Consider the following 19,951-nt stretch of genomic DNA (forward strand, 5'->3'; position numbering starts at 1 on the left):
CTACCCTCCGCCTCCCAGGTTCAAGCAATTCTCCTGCCTCAGCCTCCTGAGTAGCTGAGATTACAGGCACCCACCACTACGCCCGGCTAATTTTTTGTATTTTTAGTAGAAACAAGGTTTCACCATTTTGGCCAGGCTGGTCTTGAACTCCTGACCTCGTGATCCACCCGCCTTGGCCTCCCAAAGTGCTGGGATTACAGGCATGAGCCACCACGCCCTGCTATTTATATATGTTTTTTAGCTATAGGGTCTCACCCTGCCACCCAGGCTGGATGGAGCAATCTTCCCGCTTCAGCCTCCCCAGTAGCTAGAACTACAGGCATGCACTACCATGCCTAGCTAATTTTTATTTTTATTTTTTGAGCCAGGGTCTTGCTCTGTTACTCAGGCTGGAATGCAGTGGCATGATCAGAACTCACTGAAGCCTCGGCCTCTGGGCTCAAGTGATCCTCACATCTCAGCCTCCTTTGTAGACTACAGGGGTGTGCCACCATGCCTGGCTTAATTTTTAAATGTTTTTGTAGAGACAAGGTTTTGCTATGTGGTCCAGGCTTGTCTCAAACTCCTGGGCTCAAATGATCCTCCTACCTCAGCCTCCACACTACAGGGGTGTGCCACAATGCCTGGCTAATTTTTTAATGTTTTTGTAGAGACAAGGTTTTGCTATGTGGTCCAGGCTGATCTCAAACTCCTAGGCTCAAGTGATCCTCTCACCTCTGCCTCCCAAAGTGCTGGGATTATGGGTGTGAGCCACTGCACCTGTCCAGAAACTATAATTTTAAATGCCTGCTTTGGGCTTGTCATTCTGACATATATTACATGAAATTATAAAGATTAATGATTCAAAGTGATTAATATAAGAGCTATTCAAGAAATGGTAATATTATTTTCTTCTATATCACAACATTTTTTTTTTAACGGACATATTTCCTGTCATTTTCATTTGTATTTCCTTTTCATTTTTCTTCCCCTCTGCTAGTTTGGAAGTTACATTATACCAAGTTTTTGAGTATTAGCCTAGAAATCTTAACATGTATTAGCCTAGAAATGTTAACATAAAGACTTCTAATAATCAATATCTTTAATTTTTTCTGTAGAAAATATAAGGATCTTAGAACACTTAAACTCCAATTACTATATTCACCTTCCAATTTTTTTTTTTTTTCAGATGCAGGATCGCTCTGTCACCCAGGCTGGAGTGGTGCAGTGGCACGATCTAGGCTCACTGCAACCTCCGCCTCCTGGGTTCAAGCGATTCTCCTGCCTCAGCCTCCTGAGTAGCTGGGATTACAGGCATGTGCCACCATGCCCAGCTAACTTTTATATTTTTAGTAGAGACGGGGTTTCACCATGTTAGCCAGAATGGTCTCAATCTCCTGACCTTGTGATCCGCCCACCTTGGCCTCCCAAAGTGCTGGGACTACAGGTGTGAGGTACCGCGCCTGGCCTCTCCTTCCAATTTATATGCTATGGTTACTGAGGATTTTAATTATACCTTCATTTTATTCATATCTATTAGACATTTTTGTATTTCTTGTCTTTGACATCAATATTTAGATTTCACTCCATGTTTACCATTTTATTTGCTCATCATCCCTTCTTTGTTTTATTTATTTATTTATTTATTTTTTTAAATTTTTTGAGACAGGGTCTTCCTCTGTTGACCAGGGTGGAGGGCAGTGGTGCCATCATAGCTCACTGCAGACTGAATCTCCTGGGCTCAAGTGATCCTCCCACTTCAGTCTCCCAAGTAGCTGGGACTACAGGCCTGCATCATCATGCCAGGCTTTTATTTATCTATTTATTTTTAAATTTTTATTAGAGATGAGGTCTATTTTGCCCAGGCTGTTCTTGAACTCCTGAGCCCAAAAGATCCTTTCATCTTGGTTTCCCAGAATGCTAGGACTATAAGGCATGAGCCACAGTGCCCAGTCCATCATCCCTTCTTGAATCTTAGACTTTCCTTTTAGTACAGGCATACTTCAGAGACATTGCAGGTTCCAGACCACTGCAATAAGGCAAGTTCCTGGTTATTTATTACTTTTTTGGTTTGTCAATGCATATAAAAGTTATGTCTACACAATACTATAGTCTATTAAGTGTTTTTATGGTTAAAAAACACAATGTGACTACCTTAATTAAAATATATTTTGTGTTAAAAATGCTAATGATCGGCCATGGCTCACGCCTGTAATCCTAGCACTTTGGGAGGTTGAGCGGGGCAGATCACTTGAGGTCAGGAGTTCAAGGCCAGCCTGACCAACATGGTGAAACCCTGTCTCTACTAAGAATATTTTTTAAGGCCGGGTGCAGTGGCTCACGCTTGTAATCTCAGCACTTAGGGAGGCCAGCGCAGGCAGATCACGAGGTCAGGAGAATGAGACCATCCTGGCTAACACAGTGAAACCCCGTCTCTACTAAAAAAATACAAAAAAAAAAAATTAACCGGGCGTGGTGGTGGGCACCTGTAGTCCCAGCCACTCAGGAGGCTGAGGCAGGAGGATGGCGTGAACCCGGGAGGCGGAGCTGGTAGTGAGCTGAGATCGCGCCACTGCACTCCAGGCTGGGCGACAGAGCGAGACTCTGTCTCAAATTTAAAAAAAAAAAAAAAAAAAAAAAAAATTATATATATATATATTTAAAAAAGGGTGACCCTTTCTTGTCCCGGCCTGCACGGTATGGGTTCATGGGTCTCTGAGACCTTAAAATTGAGAGCGTTTTTGCACTCCAGGAGCTGCTCCTGGCAGCTCTGTGGCCGTCACCATGCCACAGAACAAATATATTGAATTACACCGTAAACACTATGGATACCATTTGGAATACCATGAGAAAAAGAGAAAGAAGGAAAGTCGAGAGGCTCATGAATGTTCAAAGAAGGCAAAGAAAATGATTGGTCTGAAGGCTAAGCTTTACCATAAACAGCATCATGCTGAGAAAATACAAATGAAAAAGACTATCAAGATGCATGAAAAGAGAAACACCAAACAAAAGAAGGATGAAAAGACTCCACAGGGAGCAGGACCTGCCTGTCTGCTGGACAGAGAGGGACAATCTCGAGCCGAAGTACTTTCCAATATGATTAAACAGAAACGAAAAGAGAAGGTGAGAAAATGAGAAGTCCCTCTGCCTAAAGTACGTGCCCAGGGAGAAACAGCAGTATTAAAAGTTATTCGAACAGGAAAGAGAAAGAAGAAGGCATGGAAGAGGATGGTTACTAAAGTCTGCTTTGTTGGAGATGGCTTTACAAGAAAACCACCTAAATATGAAAGATTCACCAGGCCAATCTGCGTTTCAAGAAAGCCCATGTAACACATCCTGAACTGAAAGCCACTTGGTGTAAAAAAGAATCCCTCATCCCCACTGGACACAGCTTTGGGTGTTATTACCAAAGGTACTGTCATTGAGGTAAATGTGTGCGAATTGGACCTTGTGACACAAGGAGGCAAAGTTATTTGGGGAAAATATGCTCAGGTTAACAACAATCCTAAAAATGATGGATGCATAAATACAGTCTTACTGGTTTGACAGCAATTTCATATATAATTATTGAGGACTACACACCAACTGAAAAAACTGCCATTACTGTAATGTTTCTACCAAACAGTCATACATGTCTGCAATCAAGAGATTTACTACATTGTAAACATTCAAACGGTCCAGTTTTATAAATGGTCTTTATTTTGAAATCTGCTTAGACCCCATGTTCATAAAATTGAATGACTGAACTGAATGTTCATAAAATTCAATTGAAAAAAAAGCAAATATACAAATATCCTACTTCATCAATATCTGCATTTATGAGTGGGTATTCAGCAATTTCCTGAAAAACCACCAGTGTCCGTTGAAAATGCTTTTCAAAAAGGTTAATACACACTTAATTATGTGCCTGAGAATTTAACTGAAGTATGTTCTACCTCATTCATCATTAATCCTAAAAAAGGTAACATTAATACAGATGTTACGTTTACAATGTTTATATTAAAAGTATGTGAGGAGACACAAAGTTCAGAACTCTTAGAGAAATCTTCTCACCTGTGAAATCCTTAACTTCTGAATACAGCAAAGGTCCAGTGAATTCACATTCTAAACATTTTTTTCGTCTCATTTACCACGTATAATAACACCTACTTGGCACTATTTTCTACTCGAATCATGAAAATGAAAAAAAATACTAAAGTCTTTGTACTTTGTTAGCATTTTCTGTATTCTAAACAGCATATTTCTACTTTCAGAATGGTATTAAGAATTAGTTTAAGCAACTCCAGCTAAGTTTTAAAAGGAAAAAAGAAGACTGCACTGATTCTCTGAGGAGAAATTTATTTGTAGTTACTTAGATGATGTAAAAAAGTAAGTTTTTTTAAACTGGTGAAAGCACTTTTGTGATCTGTGATATGTTGTGGCTTTAAGGATGGCTGTACATTACATTAATCTATTAATCACCAAAAAAAAAAAAAAAAAAAAAAAAAAAGCTGGGCGTGGTGGCACATGTAATCCCAGCCACTCGGGAGGCTGAGGTGAGAGAGTCGCTTGAACCCAGGAGGCGAAGGTTGCAGTAAGCCGAGATCGCACCACTGCACTCCAGCCTGAGCAACAGAGTGAGACTCCGTCTCGAAAAACAAAAACAAAAAACCAATGCTAATGAACATCTGAGCCTTCAGGAAGTGATAATCTTTTTGCTGGTGGAGAGTCTTGTTCTAATGTGGATGGCTGCTTACTGATGGGTAGGGTAGCTGTGACAATTTCTTTAAATAAGACAATAACAAAGTTTGCTGCATTGACTGACTCTTTAGTGAGACTTCTCTACAGCATGTGATGCTATTTGACAGCATTTTTTCCTTTTCTTTCTTTTCTTATTTTATTATTATTATATTATTTGAGATGGAGTCTTACTATGTTGCCCAGGTTGGAGTAAAGTGACACGATCTGAGCTCACTGCAACCTCCACCTCCCAGGTTCAAGCAATTCTCCTGCCTCAGCCTTCCAAGTAGTTGGGATTACAGGAATGCACCACCACACCTGGTTAATTTTTGTATTTTTAGTAGAGACAGGGTTTCTCCATGTTGGCCAGGCTGGTCTCGAACTCTTGACCTCAGGTGATCCACCTGCCTGGGCCTCCCAAAGTGCTGGGATTACAGGTGTGAGCCACTGTGCCCAGCCTCTTTTTTTACATCCTCATGAAGGACTGATATTTGATAGCATTTTACCCACAGTAGAACTTCTTTCAAAATTGGAGTCAATCCTCTCAAACCCTGCAGCTGCTTTATCAACTATGTTTATGTAATATTCTAAATCCTTTGTTGTCACTTCAACAGTATTTACAGCATCTTCACCAGGAGTAGATTTCATCTCAAGAAACCACTTTCTTTGCGCATTCCTAAAAAGCAACTCCTCATCTGTTCAAGTTTTTTTTTTTTTTTTTTTTTTTTTTTGAGACGGAGTCTCGCTCTGTTCCCCTGGCTGGAGTGCAGTGGCGCGATCTCGGCTCACTGCAAGCTCCGCCTCCCGGGTTCCTGCCATTCTCCTGCCTCAGCCTCCCAAGTAGCTGGGACTACAGGTGCCCGCCACTGCGCCCGGCTAATTTTTTTTGTATTTTTAGTAGAGACGGGGTTTCACCGTGGTCTCGAACTCCTGACCTTGTGATCCGCCCGCCTCGGCCTCCCAAAGTGCTGGGATTACAGGCGTGAGCCACCGCGCCCGGCCCATCTGTTCAAGTTTTAACATGAGATGGCAGCAATTCAGTCATATCCTCAGGTTCTACTTCTAATTCTAGTTCTCTTGCTATTTCCACCATATCTGCAGTTACTTCCTCCACTGAAATCCTGAACCCCTCCAAGTCAGCCATGAGAGTTGGAATCAATGTCTTCCAAACTCCTGTTAATGTTGATATTTTGACTTCCTCCATGAATCATGAATATTCTGTTTCTTTCCTTTTTTTTTTCCAGACAAGGTCTCACTCTGTCACCCAGGCTGGAGTGCAGTGGCACAATCATGGCTCACTGCAGCCTCGACCTCTCAGGCCCTAACAATCCTCTCACTTCAGCCTCCTGAGTAACTGAGAGCACAAGAGAGCACCACCATGCCTGACTAATTTTTTCACTTTTTGTAGAGACAGGGTCTCCCTGTGTTGCCAGGCTGGTCTCAAACTCCTAGGCTCAAGTGATCCTCCTGCCTCAGCCTCCCAAAATGCTACGATTACAGGCATGAGCCACCATTCCCAGCCCTTGAATGTTCTTAATGGCATCTAGAATGGTGGATTCTTTCCAGAGGTTTTCAATTCATTTTGCCCAGATCCATCGGAGGAATCATTGTCTATGGCAGCTATAGCTTTACAAAATATATTTCTTAAATGATAAGACTTGAAAGTCAAATGTGTTCCTTGTTCCATGAGCTGCAGAACAGATTTTGTGTTAGCAAGCATGAAAACAACATTCATCTCCTTGTATGTCTCCATCAGAGCTCTTGGGTGACCAGGTGCATTGTCAATGAGCAGCAGTATTTTGAAATACTAGTAGTAGGTTTCAACAGTGGGCTTAAAATATTCGGTAAACTGGCCAGGCACGGTGGCTCACGCCTGTAATCCCAACACTTTGGAAGGCTGAGGCGGGTGGATCACATGAGATCAGGAGTTTGAGACCAGCCTGACCAATATGATGTAACCCTGTCTTTATTAAAAACACAAAAATTAGCCAGGATGGTGGTGGGCGCCTGTAATCTCAGCTACTTGGGAGGCTGAGACAGGAGAATTGCTTGAACCTGGGAGGCAGAGGTAGCAGTGAGCAGTGAGACCGCACAATTGCACTCCAGCCTGGGCAACAAGATCGAAACTCCATCTCAAAAAGAAAAAAATATATATATATGTATACAGTAAACCATGCTGTAAATAGATGAGCTGTCATCCAAGCTTTGTTGTTTCTCTGATAGACCACAGGCAGAATAGATTTAGCATAATTATTAAAGGCCCTAAAGGCCTGGTGCAGTGGCTCACATCTGTAATCCCAACACTTTGTGAGGCCGAGGAGGGCGGATCACTTGAGGTCAGGAGTTTGAAACCAGCCTGGCCAATATGGTAAAACCCATCTCTACTAAAAATATAAAAGTTAGCAGGGCGTGGTGGCGGGTGACTGTAATCCCAGCTACTCAGGAGCCTAAGGCAGAAGAATCATTTGAACCTGGAGGGGTGGAAAATAAATAAAGACCCTAGGATTTTCAGAATGGTAAACATTAAACAAATAAAGACCCTAGGATTTTCAGAATGGTAAACATTGACTTTAACTTGAAGTCACCAGCTGCACTGGCCCCTAATGAGAAAGTCAGCTTGTTCTTTGAAACTTTAAAGCCAGGCATTGACTTCTCCTCTCTAGCTATGAAAGTCCTAGATCTTTTTCCAAGAGAAGGCTGTTTTATCTACATTAAAATCTGTTGTTTAGCATAGCCACTGTCACCAATTATCTTAGCCGGATCTTCCGACTAACTTGCTGTGGTTTCTATTTCAGCACTTGCTGCTTCACCTTTATGTTGTGGAGACAGCTTCTCTCGTTAAACCTGAAGAACCAAGCTCTGCTAGCTTCTAACTTTTCTTCTGCAGCTTCCTCCCCTCTGTCAACCTTCACAGCATTGACGAGATTTAGGATCTTGCCTTGGATTAGGCTTCAACTTAAGAGAATGTTGTGGCTGGTTTGATCTTCTAAGCAGACCACTTGAACTTTCTTCCTGTCAGCAAATAAAGCTGTTTTGCTTTCTTATTACTTGCGTGTTAACTGGAGTAGTACTTTTAATTTCCTTCAAGAACATTTTCCTTTATTTACAACTTGGCTAACTGGCACAAGAGGCCTAGCTTTGGGCCTATCTCAGCTTTCAACATGACTTCCTCCGTAGGCCTAATCATTTCTAGCTTTTGATTTATAGTGAGAGACCTGTGACTCTTTCTTTCACATGAACACTTAGAGGCCATTGTAGGGTTATTAACTGGCCTACTTTCAATATTGTTGTGTCTTAGGGAATAGGGAGTCTGCAGGAGAAAGAGAGGTGAAGAACAGCTGGTCAGTGAGGCAGTCAGAACATACACATTTGTTGATTAAGTTTGCTGCCTTATATGGGCACCATTTGTAGCACCCCAAAACAATTATATTAGTAACACCAAAAAAATCACTGATCACAAACCATCACAACACATATAATAATAATGAAAAACTTTGAAACATCATGAGAATTACCAAGATGTGACACAGAGACATGAAATGAGCACATGCTGATGGAAAAATGGTGTTAATAGACTTGCTCAACAAATGGTTGCCACAAACCTTCAATTTGTTTAATAATTTAAAAAAAAAGGCAGTGTCTGAAGTGCAATAAAATAAGGTATGCCTATAATTTTTCTTCTTTTGAATTACTTCTTTTAGAAGTTGCTTTAGTACGCCTGGCACAGTGGCTCATGCCTGTAATCCCAGCACTTTGGGAGGCCGAGGTGGGAGGATCACTTGAGGTCAGGAGTTCAAGACTAGCCTGGGTAGCATGGTGAAACCCCGTCTCTACTAAACATACAAAAAAAATTAGCTGGGTGTGAAGGCGCATGCCTGTAATTTCAACTACTTGGGAGGCTGAGGCAGGAGAATCGCTTGAACCTGGGAAACGGAGGCTGCAGTGAGCTGAGATTGTGCCACTGTACTCCAGCTTGGGGGACAGAGCAAGACTCTGTGTCCAAAAAAAAAAAAAGAAGTTGCTTTAGTGAAGGAGTCTGTTGGTAGAAACCTCTGTTGTTATTTGTCTGTAAAGGGTTTTGTTTTGCCCACTTTTTTGTTTTGAGACAGAGTCTCGCTCCATCACTCAGGCTGGAGTGCAGTGGCATGATCTCGGCTCACTGCAACCTCCGCCTCCCAGGTTCAAGTGATTCTCCTGCCTCAGCCTCCTGAGTAGCTGGAACTACAGGCGTCCTGTCACCATGTTCGGCTAATTTTTTTTATTTTTAGTAGAGACGGGGTTTCACCATGTTGGCCAAGCTGGTCTCGAACTCCTGACCTCAGGTGATCCCCCTGCCTCGGCATTTCAAAGTGCTGGGATTACAGGCATGAGCCACCGTGCCTAGCCGTGTGTTCATATATTTAGATACAGGCTCACTCTGTCACCCAGGCTGGAGTGCAGTGGTTTAATCGAAGCTCACTGCAGCCTCGAACTCCTGGACTCAAGTGATTTTCTTGCCTCAGCCTCCTAAGTAGCTGTGACTGCAGGCGTGTGCTGCTGTGCCCAGCTAGTATATTTTTTAGATAAAGCATATAAAGCAAGTACAAATAATATGTTTCTTTAGGCATACATATGTTTATCAAGAGAATGGTGAATACAACATTACAGCACAAGGCAGTGGTTGGGATAGGTGATAAGGTGGGGGGATAGAATAGGAAGGGCTCATAGGTGGATGCAAATAAATGGTAGTGATCTCATTTTTGGGTGGTGGGTTCAAGTGTGTTCATTACGTTAAGAAAAATCATTAATAGCATATATAAATAAGTAGAAAAAGAGAGGCATGCATAAACCAGTCAAGAAAGTGTCATGAACTGTAGATTTTTCATCCAATTTTGTGCACCTGAGAAATAAACAAGAGATAGAACCAGAAATGAAAGGCAGAGACAGAGAGAAGAAAAAAAAAAGCTTCCTATTTTTACCAGCAACCTTTTTTAACTTGTATGATCAAAGATAGCCATGGAACCACCTAAAGGTATCAAGACTCTTTTAAATAAGAACTTTTGTTGACAATTTCATGGTCTAAAATAGCCATTTAACAACACAGTCAAGGCCAGGCACAGTGGCTCATGCCTGTAATGCCAGCACTTTGGGAGGCTAAGGCAGGAGGATCACTGGAGCCCAGGAATTAAGAGAGTAACCTGGGTAACACAGTGAGACCACATCTCTACAAAAACACAACACAAAACAAAACAAAAAAAAACCCATAGTCAATATACTGCATCTGATGTTATTAGCCTAATAAAAAAAATATCAATCAACTTAAACATTCTGGCTTTTTGGTGGTGGTAGAGGGAGGAGGGGGATGAGAGTGGGAGTACAGTGAAGGGCAGAGGTGCTCATCTGCATTTACTGCTCTAGGGACAAGAGGCCTGGGAGCTGCCCCGTGCAGGACCTCCGTGGCCCGCACGCGGAGCCTCGCACCAGCGAGTCCCGGGGGTGCGGTAGCCTTGCCGCCGTCGCTCGCTCCAGCCAGCCCCGCTCCCCGCCCGCCCTCGCCCCGGGCCGGCCGAGTTCGGACCTGCAGCTCCCCCGCCCTCTGCGCGGTGCTACTCAGCCGCAGGCGCCAGGCTCAGCTGGCTCCCAGCGCGGCCCGGGGAGCAGCTGGGGAAACAAACGCCTTAGCCCTGGAGGCCTGGCTCAGCACAGAAGCGCCAAATAAGGCGGGCCGACTCCACCCGGGCAGCAGCGATTGCTCAGAGGGGGCCGATGACTCACTCGACCCAGCCAGCCAAGCACCTCTCTCCCTCCCCGGGGACCCTCGTCCTGTCCCCCACCACACCACACCACACCCTGGGGAACACACCTGGGGAACCCTCCCAGTTCTTACTCCGCCCCTCACCTGGCGTCCCTGAAACCAAACCCTGTGGCTTCAGTGGCTCAGCCGACTTCTCAGCACAGCTTCCCCGGGAGCTCCCGTCCTTGAGCTGCCAAAACCCAGGGGAACAGGGACTCGCTCCAAGCTTTACAGGGCAGGCATGCTTGATAAATGTCTATTGATCAATGCATGCATTATGTCAGAGGACAAGGGCAAAAACTGGGCTGGTTCTGGGATGTGTGCGTGAAAGCCACTCTGTTTACATCACCGTGGAAGGGAAGGCTGGGGTAAATCTGAGATGCTTCAACGCAGGCTAGTCCAGCGTCTACAAGTGAGTGTTCTCATTAGTGCGCAGCAGCTCTGGAAGAAGGGGAGGTAACTTGGAGCACACCCCACTTAGCATATGGGGACCCTGGGCCCCAGAGTGGAGAGTGTGACTTGCCTGGCTGGGTATGAGTGGGGACTGTGGAGTTTCCGTGACCTCAATTTTTCTGGGCTGTAAAGTACAGCACTTGTTTTTTTGTTTTGTGTTTGTTCTTTAGTCAGGGTCTCTGTTTCCCAGGCTGGAGTGCAGTGGCATGATCAAGGCTCACTGCAGCCTCAATCTTCCTGGGCTCAGTAATCCTCCCACCTCAGCCTCCTGAGTAGCTGGGACTACAGGTATGCACAGCCATGCCTGGCTAATTTTGTTTTGTTTTGTTTTGGTTTGGTTTTGGTAGAGATGGGGTTTCCCCATGTTACTCCTGGGCTCAAGCTCTCCTCAGTCTCCCAAAGAACTGGGATTATAGGTGTGAACCACCATGCCCACCCTAAAGTGCAGCACTTTGAACTTTTCAAAGCACTTCCATTTAGATTCCATCCTCTCTCCTTAGATTATCATAACTATCGTTTGTGGATACAAACAAATGATGAACGAGACAAGTGAGGCTCAGAGGTTAAGTGACTTGCTCAGAGTTAAGAGGTTAAGGTCACACTGTTAGCTACTGGCTTGGTCAAGAGTGGAAATAAATTAAGGAATTCTTTTTAATGCCCCAAGATTCCAAGATTTTTCGCCCACTTTGAACACATCATTCACATTTGCTGGAACTCTCCCACTCTACAGCATGGAGAGAAGCCACCCTACTCAAGAAAGAGGACTCAAATTTTATAGGAGCTGGAGAAATGAATGGTCTCCCCAACCTCAGGGGAGTAAGGAAGGCCTTTCCCATGCAACAATCTCCAAAACTACGAATCTGTATATTTGTAGGTACTCCATGGTACACAAAGTACTTTCACATCCATTATCTCAAGTGATTCTTGTCACTTACCTTACCCTGTAAGGTATTCAAGAGGATATTATCTGATATTTTAAGGAGAGTGAAAAGGCTGCAGCAGTTAAGTGGCATGTTCAACAATAATACCCCGTTTCCTTCCCATGTGTTGCATTACATTGGTTCCCCTGAGGTTCTGAGATAACCAATGTAATGATGAAAAACTCTTTATATTCATAATGGAAACCCAAAGCATCTCCCTCCATTTTTCTCATCTCTGTCCTTAAGATGCCCAGGTAGGAGGAAGGTGGAGGGGTGAAACCTTGGTATGGGTCAGGGGACAAACTGTGAGCACAGAGTAGCCCAAGGCTTCCCCAGAGTCATATGGCAAAAGGTGCTACCAGCTCATGGGTGAACCCAAGACTCCATGTCCTGGCCCTGGATCCTGCACCGAACAGGTGCCTTGGACCAGCCTGTATCTGTCATGGAGGCCACCAGGACTCTTTATCACTCTTGAATTTGTAGCAGTCAGTTGTACAACCTCCAAGAGGCTGGCACCTCAGGCTGTCACTCCAAAGCTGCCTAACTGCCAAGGGGTGTCGAGTGGCCCACCATAAGCACAGAGACTTTCCCATCTAGTGTCCCATCACAGACACTAGACATTGTCTTTGTCCCCAGCCCCACAGTTGCTAATTATCTTTTGGCTGGTGACAGCCTCCAGATCTTCCTTTCTCTCTGCCCCTTCTTGCTCTATTCTTGGATTTTTTTTTTTAAACGCTTCTTTTCTTTAAAAATATAGCTGCAGATAAAATATACTTAGCTTCTCTTTCACACATATACATTTAAGAGAATGAAGGCAGGAAATCTTTATGGTTCTCTCCAATCACAGGCCAGCATGAGAACCCAAACCACCAGGAGGAGCCAGCCTCTCCGCCATGAATGAGTAATCCCACTCACACGTTTATAGGGGGCTTTATTTAGGGTGTTCCACATCTTATTCCAGAAGCCTGGCCTTTAGCTGAGCCTGCGTAAAAGCCACTTTACATTTTGACTCCCACTTCAAACACAAGTTGGCCTGCCCATCTTCTCACACCTTCATGTGCGATCCAGACACATAAAGGAAGGTACTTCCCAAAGGCGACCCAAGAGTTCCAAGCCTTCTCCCCTCTCTGATTTCTCATCCCAGGATCAGACCCTGTGCACCACCCAGGCTGGCTCCAGGTGATCATCTTCCAAAGCAAAGGCTATGGCCATCGGCACTTTTTTTCCCCCTAATCATTTATTCATATTTTAAATTTTTTGGGACAGAGTCTTCCTCTGTTGCCTAGGCTGGAGTGCAGAGGCACGATCTTGGCTCTCTGCAGCCTCAACCTCCTGGACTCAAGCAAGCCTCCCACCTCAGCCTCCCGAGTAGCTGAGACCACAGACACGCACTACTACGCTCAGCTAATTTTCATACGTTTTGTAGAGATGGGGTCTGACTAGGTTGCCCAGGCTGGTCTCGAACTCTTGGGATCAATTCTCCTGCTTTGCCTCCCAAAGTGTTGGGATTATAGACATGAGCCACTGTGTCCAGCCATTTGTTTTTTTTTGTTTGTTTGTTTTCTGTTTTTTTAGAGAGAAGCTCTTGCTCTGTCGCCCAGGCTGGAGTGCAGTGGTGCAATCAGAGCTCGCTGCAGCCTCAAAGCCCTGGACTCAAGGGATCCTCCTGCCTCAGTCTCCTGAGTAGCTGGGACTACAGGTGTGCGTCACCACACCTACTTAATTTTTTTATTTGTTATTTTTTTAAGTGATGGAGTCTCACTAAGTTGCCCAGGCTGGTCTTAAAACCCTGGCCTCAAGCCTCAGCCTCCCAAAGTGCTGGGATTACAGGCATGAGCCACTGTGCCCGGCCCTTCAGCTTCTTTATTTCCCTTCTAAAACCACAGACACTTTGCCTCTGGTTGCCTGCTGTCATTGGATTCCACTGGACTATGTTTGGGGCTGACTTGTGACCAGTTCTTTATGATGTGGGAAAATGCTCATGATCTAGTACCGGGTAGGAAAAAAAATTAAATCAAAATCTTATTATGCAACGTGTTCCCAATTTCGTTTAAAAAATGTATGTATTCACCCGCGTATATAAAAGACTAAAAGAGACTACACCAAAATGTTAGCAGTTATGTCTGGACTTGTGAAAGTTTTAGTTTTCTCTTCATGCTTTTCTGAATATTCCACACTTTCTAGGATGATTCTGTGTAGAGGCAGTGCATAGCTCAGAATCTTTTTTTATTTTTATTTATTTTTTTTGAGATGGAGTCTCGCTCTCTTGCCAGGCTGAAGTGCAGTGGCACAATCTTGGCTCACTGCAACCTCCCCCTCCCAGGTTCAAGTGATTCTCCTGCCTCAGCCTCCTGAGTAGCTGGGATTACAGGCACCTGCCACCACGCCCAGCTAATTTTTGTACTTTTAGTAGAGATGGAGTTTCATCACGTTAACCAGGCTGGTCTTGAACACCTGACCTCAGGTGATCCACCTGCCTTGGCCTCCTAAGGTGCTGGGATTACAGGCGGGAGCCACCGCACCTGTTTGAGTCTTTTTTTACTTTTATTTTTTAAAATTTTTTAGAGATGGGGTCTTGTTATATCACCCAAGTTGGATTCAAACTCCTGGACTCAAGCAATTCTTCTGCCTCAGCCTCCCAAAGTGCTGGACTACAGGCACGTGCCACCACACCCTTGGACTCTGAAGTTTGGGAGCCATGATCTGAATTCCACATCCACCACTTGGTAGTTGTGGGAACTTGGATAAAAGTATTTTATCTCTCTGAGCCTTAGTTTCTTTATTTGAAAGGGAAGATAAGAATGACTCCTTCCTTATTAGGATTGTCATGAGGAGGGAATGAGGTCATGCAGTTTTAGCATGTGTTTTGGTGCCTGAAATACAGTAAGTGCTCAGTATGTGTGAGATCCTTTTTACATATTACTTTTATACTCAGGAAAAAAAGTAAATGTTCTTAAAAAATAACCACTTGGCTAAAAAATTGCCATTTGGATTAAAGTACACCGAGAAAACAACAAAAGCCCTTCTGGAGATGTAGTGTCTCTAAAAGTGACTGAAACAAGAATGATCATAGAATAAGGTAGGGTTTAACTATGTCAACGTTCCTATGAAAAGGGAATATACGGCTGGGTGCAGTGGCTCACGCCTGTAATCCCAGCAATTTGGGAGGCTGAGGCAGATGGATCACAAGGTCAGGAGTTCAAGACCATCCTGACTAAGATGGTGAAACCCTGTTGCTACTAAAAATACAAAAATTAGCCAGGCACAGTGGCAGGTGCTTGTAATTCCAGCTATTTGGGAGGCTGAGGCAGAAGAATCGCTTGAACTCAGGAGGCGGAGTTGCAGTGAGCCGAGATCGCACCACTGCACTCCAGCCTGGGTGACAGAGTGAGACTCCATCTCCAGGAGAAAGAAAAAAAAAAAAAGAAAGAAAGAAAGGGGAATATAAGATGGGAAGGTGTTGAATGAGGAGTGATGACTGTGATGAATGCAAAGTTGATGAAAGAAAATATAGATGCTTTTTAAATGAAAAAACAAACAAACAAAAACTCACAAAACTAGCTAGATTAGATCACAGAATAATGGACTGAGCTATAAAGCAACAAGCAGAAGAAAAGCATGTAACCCAGAAAGTAGGGAGAGTCTGTGGGTTGGGTAAGCAGGAATGCTCTGTCTAGCTAGGGCGTTAGAGAGGCAGTGTTGCCTAGGGCCCAGGCAGGATGACAGGGGCTGAGTCAGAAACAGCCCTGGGTTAAACTGGGGCAGAAGTTAGATCGCATTTAGACAAGGGACTTTGGGGATTGGAACTATGGATTCGGCCAGCCTGGGGAGCTCTGAAACACAACCGTTTATAGCACTAGGTGCAGGAGACAAGCTGAGTAAGTTAGGAGAAGGTGCACTTCACTAATCTGAATATAACTGGGAGCCTGGATCTTCTGACATTGTTCTTAAGCAGTGTGGCCTTCCAATAGCCTGATCTGTTTTGTGCCAGTGACACTAGAGGACGTTGGACACCAGAAAGAAGTAAAAAGAGAATCACCACCATTACTAGGATGCCAAATGGTGTCCAGACCTCCTCTCCACCTTGGCATAGTGGCCACATAGAGTCATACAGAGTGGGGCTACAGGGAGCCTCACAAGCTCCCAGCTTGAGTTTGAAGAGGGAGAGCGAAAGGTGGAACTTCCTTAGACAAGGGCTCAATAATTCTAGGAGACCAGTTCCTAAGCCAAGTCTCCTGGGGAACTGGCCATTGTTTCTTTTCACATTCTAGTCACCAACTTCCTAGGAAGATGTCCCCAGTCTCTGTTACCTAAGCCTAGCTGAGCAAGACAGCAGTGAGATCTTACTTTTAAATGTTGGTACCCAACTATAATTAATCTGTAGCATTGTTTGGGTAGGAGGAAGCAGAGAATGTTAGAGTTGAAACATCCTAGAAGTACATTTAGCCCAAACTATTCATTTTACTTCTCAACAAATTGAAGCCCAGAAAGGTTCAGTGATATTTCAAAAGTGATAGAACAACTTAAGTGGCTCAAATTCCAGGTCTCCCAATTTCCAGTCTGAAACTCACTTCTCTAGACCACCCTGCCTGTCATTAAGAAACCTTTGCAATTATTCAGGCATGAGATGATGAGGTTTTGAGCAGGGAAGGTGGCCCTGGGAAGGAAGAAGGTAAAGTTCACCGTCGTCTATTTGTTTAGAGACAATTTTCTATTTCTTTATGCCCATCCATCCATCCATCCATCCAACCATTCTTCTTTTTTTTTTTTTTTTTTTCCTTTTTAAGATGGAGTCTTGCTCTGCTGCCCAGGCTGGAATGCCATGGCACGATCTTGGCTTACTGCAACCTCTGCCTCCAGGGTTCAAGCAATTCTCTTGCCTCAGGCTCCTGAGTAGCTGAGACTATAGGCACATGCCACAACATCTGGCTGATTTTTGTACTTTTAGTAGAGATGGGTTTTCATCATGTTGGCCAAGCTGGTCTCGAACCCCTGACGTTAGTGATCCACCCTCCTCGGCCTCCCAAAGTGCTGAGATTATAGGCGTGAGCCACCATGCCTGGCCCATCCATCCATTCTTTACTGATCCTCATTCTATGAGCCAAGGACTGTGCTAAACACTGAGTATATAGGAATGACTAAAGCATCACTCTCCTTTTAAGTAGCTTGCAGGCTGGTGAGTGGGCTCAGTGAAAACGCTGCAGCCAAAACCAACAAGTCGCTGCATCTCAGAAACCACGCTGCCATAAGCCTGTTCACATGAACTCTCAGCTAATATTCACACCCTTGTCTGTAAGTCACTGCCTCTGAAACCATCTCCCATCATTGGATGCTATCCCTGAGAAACTGGGAGGGGACCAGAGAATTCTCCCTGTTCCAAGAGAGCCTGGAGCACTTAAGTGATCTATAGGAAGCAGGAGCAAGAACTGCACTTAATGCCAAGCACCTTCCAGCCAGGAAAGGCAAGTTCTGGTTCACGCATTATCTCGGCCAAGCTGCCACTTCTTGCCAGCTAAAGTCTCTGTGTGGGTGTGTGCTGGGAAAAGCAGGGAGATTCCAGTCTGAGACTCTCTTGCCTGTTTATCCAGGGGCAGCTCAATTCCAGTGCAGCTGACAGTTGATCTGGGTGACCAAATAGTGATAGCACCCTTGGGCTACAGCTTCTACAAAAACAAGTAGTGTTGTCACCCAGTCTGACTCCCTCCATCAACAAGAGATTTCCCAGCATTGACTTCTACAGCATCTACTCCTAGGGGAGGAATGCAGGGCAAGAGTAAACAAGGTGAGGTGGTTGCAGCTGTCTCCTCCACTCTGCCTTATTTCACCAGGACTCTTCTTGCTCAAATATCAAGCAAAGCCGTAGAGCTGGCACCAAGAGGGTAACCTGTCTCATGGAAATGATGGGGCCCCTGGTCAGCCCCTTGATGGAGAGGTGCAGGAGGCTGGGGCCTCTGGGCCTTTTGTTACTGGGAGACAATAGGCTATGACCCTTTTATAAATATACTGAGTCCAGAGGTTAGCAGGGAGCAGGTGGGCAGGCTGGTGCCAGGCTCCATGGAAAAGAAAGGGAGAAATAGAGGGACAAAAGAGGAAAAATTAAAATTCAATGACTACTCTGGCTCATAGTAGTGAGCCAGGCACTCAGAACATGTATCACTCTGCATTTGTGTATGTTCACATTTTCCAGAGGAAATTGAGTGTGAGAGCCTAAATAATTTGTCCATGGTCACATAGCTGGCCAGCCAGACTTGAACCCAGTTCCATCACACTCCCTCAAATCTGCACTTTTATATAACACCACCTGCTGGGATTGGAAGGCCAATTGGGTGAGTTAGGACACAGAGCATTGTTATACAGAAAGGAACAGGAATGGATTCAGGATTTGGTAAGCTCTGACCCCTAGGGCGGAAAACCCAGTGGAAATTTGCATTCTTTTCTCTATCAATATAGGACCTCAGCATCCTGTTTCCTAGTCCCAGTAAATGGATTTTCCAGTGTTAAGGAAATCTCTTTTCAACTGCTCCTCTTACAGGGCTAAATGGCTTAGGTCAGATATACAAACAGAAAACAGATAAATCCAGGGTCATACTTTCTTTCAGACTTTTTATATTGCTCCTAATGTCCCCTATCAGATTAGACTGTGAGGCCAGGTGCAGTGATTCATGCCTGCAATCCCAGCACTTTGGGGGGCAGAGGCAGGTGGATTGCTTGAGCCCAGAAATTTGAGACCAGCTTGAGCAACATAGCAAGACCCATTTCTAAAAAAAAAATTTTTTTAAATTAGCTGGGTGTGGTGATGCACACCTGTAGTCCCAGCTACTCAGGAGGCTGAGTTGGGAGGATCCCTTGAGCCCAGGAGTTGGAGGCTACGGTGAGCCATGATGACACCACTACACTCCAGCCTGGGCGACAAAGTGAAATCCTGTCTCTAAAAACAAAAACAAAAACAAAAATGAAAACAAACAAAACATAGTAGGCTGTGGGGGTTAGGGACCAGAAGCATACCCAGAGGGTTACCCCGCTGGTCTCAGTGGCCCACTGTCTGAGTCCTTTTTCCCTCTGACACTGGGAAGCCTAGGAGTACAAAAGTTACCAAAGCAAAATCCACTTGATGATTTTTTTTTTATTGAGTACTTACTATGTGCCAAATACTGTTCTAGGCACTTGGGATATATCAACGAGCAAGACGAATATCCTTGCTCTCATGGAGCTTATCTTCCAGGAGAGTAAATAACCCTTTTTTGTGTATTAGAAAGGCCATGAGCTTTGGTGTCAGGCCTGGGTCAGATATCAGCCCCAACCCTAATGAGCCAGATGATCTCTGGGCAAGCTATTTAACTCACTGAGTGTTAGCTTTCTTATCTGTAAAATGGGAACCATAGCATGTTGTAGGACTGTTGTAAGGATTACAGATAATGCATGTTAATTGCCTGGCACAGAGCAGGGTTCAAAAATGGTTAATACTATTTTTCCAGTCCCAGCTGAATCCACAGATTCTGGGACAACTCACATGCTCTGTTATTTAAGGGCTTCAACCAGAGCATTATCTTTAAGATACCCTAGAGAGAGTCTGGTGTGCTGAACAACGTAGTTGGGTTTGAATCAACCTAAGGTCAGTGAATTTTCCCTCTAGAAATGTCTGCTCCCACCCCTAGACCTAATGGAAAAGATAGACCTGATTAGTCTCCCTCCCCTGCCGCAAGCCACAGATCACTGGAGTGCAGTGGACATCAGATCTAAGCTGGAATCAGCATCTGTTGGAGTTTGGACTGAGAGACAGAGTTAATTTACTTTGGAGAGCTAAGCAGGAAGGCCACATGGGCTGAGAGATAGAACCTACTGCCTGGTTCACCCGCAACGGGTCCTGTGCTTGTGGGGAAACAGCAGGAGCCCATCTGTGAAGAAGAGAGTGCTACAGCTCCAGGATGTAGGTGTGGCCCACAGAAGGGCTACACTTCCCACACCTAAGTTCTGTGCTATTTCCCTGTAATGTTCTAATAAAGCTCCCTTTTACTTTTGCTTCTTTGAGTAGGCTTCTGTTCTCACAACCAGATGATCTCCAAGACAAAGCCTGTACCTGTCTCAGAAGGTGGTTGTTGTGACATAA

The 19,951-nt window shown here is 44.5% G+C and overlaps 1 protein-coding gene and 1 pseudogene across 9 annotated transcripts in view; one reads left to right on the forward strand and one right to left on the reverse strand.

Annotated features, from left to right (window-relative positions):
• The window catches only part of ATP2B4 (ATPase plasma membrane Ca2+ transporting 4), a 114,195-nt gene that overhangs the window by 79,915 nt on the left and 14,329 nt on the right, over positions 1 to 19,951 (reverse strand). The window lies entirely within an intron of this gene.
• On the forward strand, positions 2,657 to 3,525 carry LOC103878608 (annotated as a pseudogene). Its single transcript, XR_004179107.1, has one exon. The product of XR_004179107.1 is annotated as a ribosome biogenesis protein NSA2 homolog pseudogene (transcript).

Source organism: Papio anubis, chromosome 1 (genome assembly GCF_008728515.1).
Source record: "Papio anubis isolate 15944 chromosome 1, Panubis1.0, whole genome shotgun sequence".
Classification (NCBI taxonomy): domain Eukaryota; kingdom Metazoa; phylum Chordata; class Mammalia; order Primates; family Cercopithecidae; genus Papio; species Papio anubis.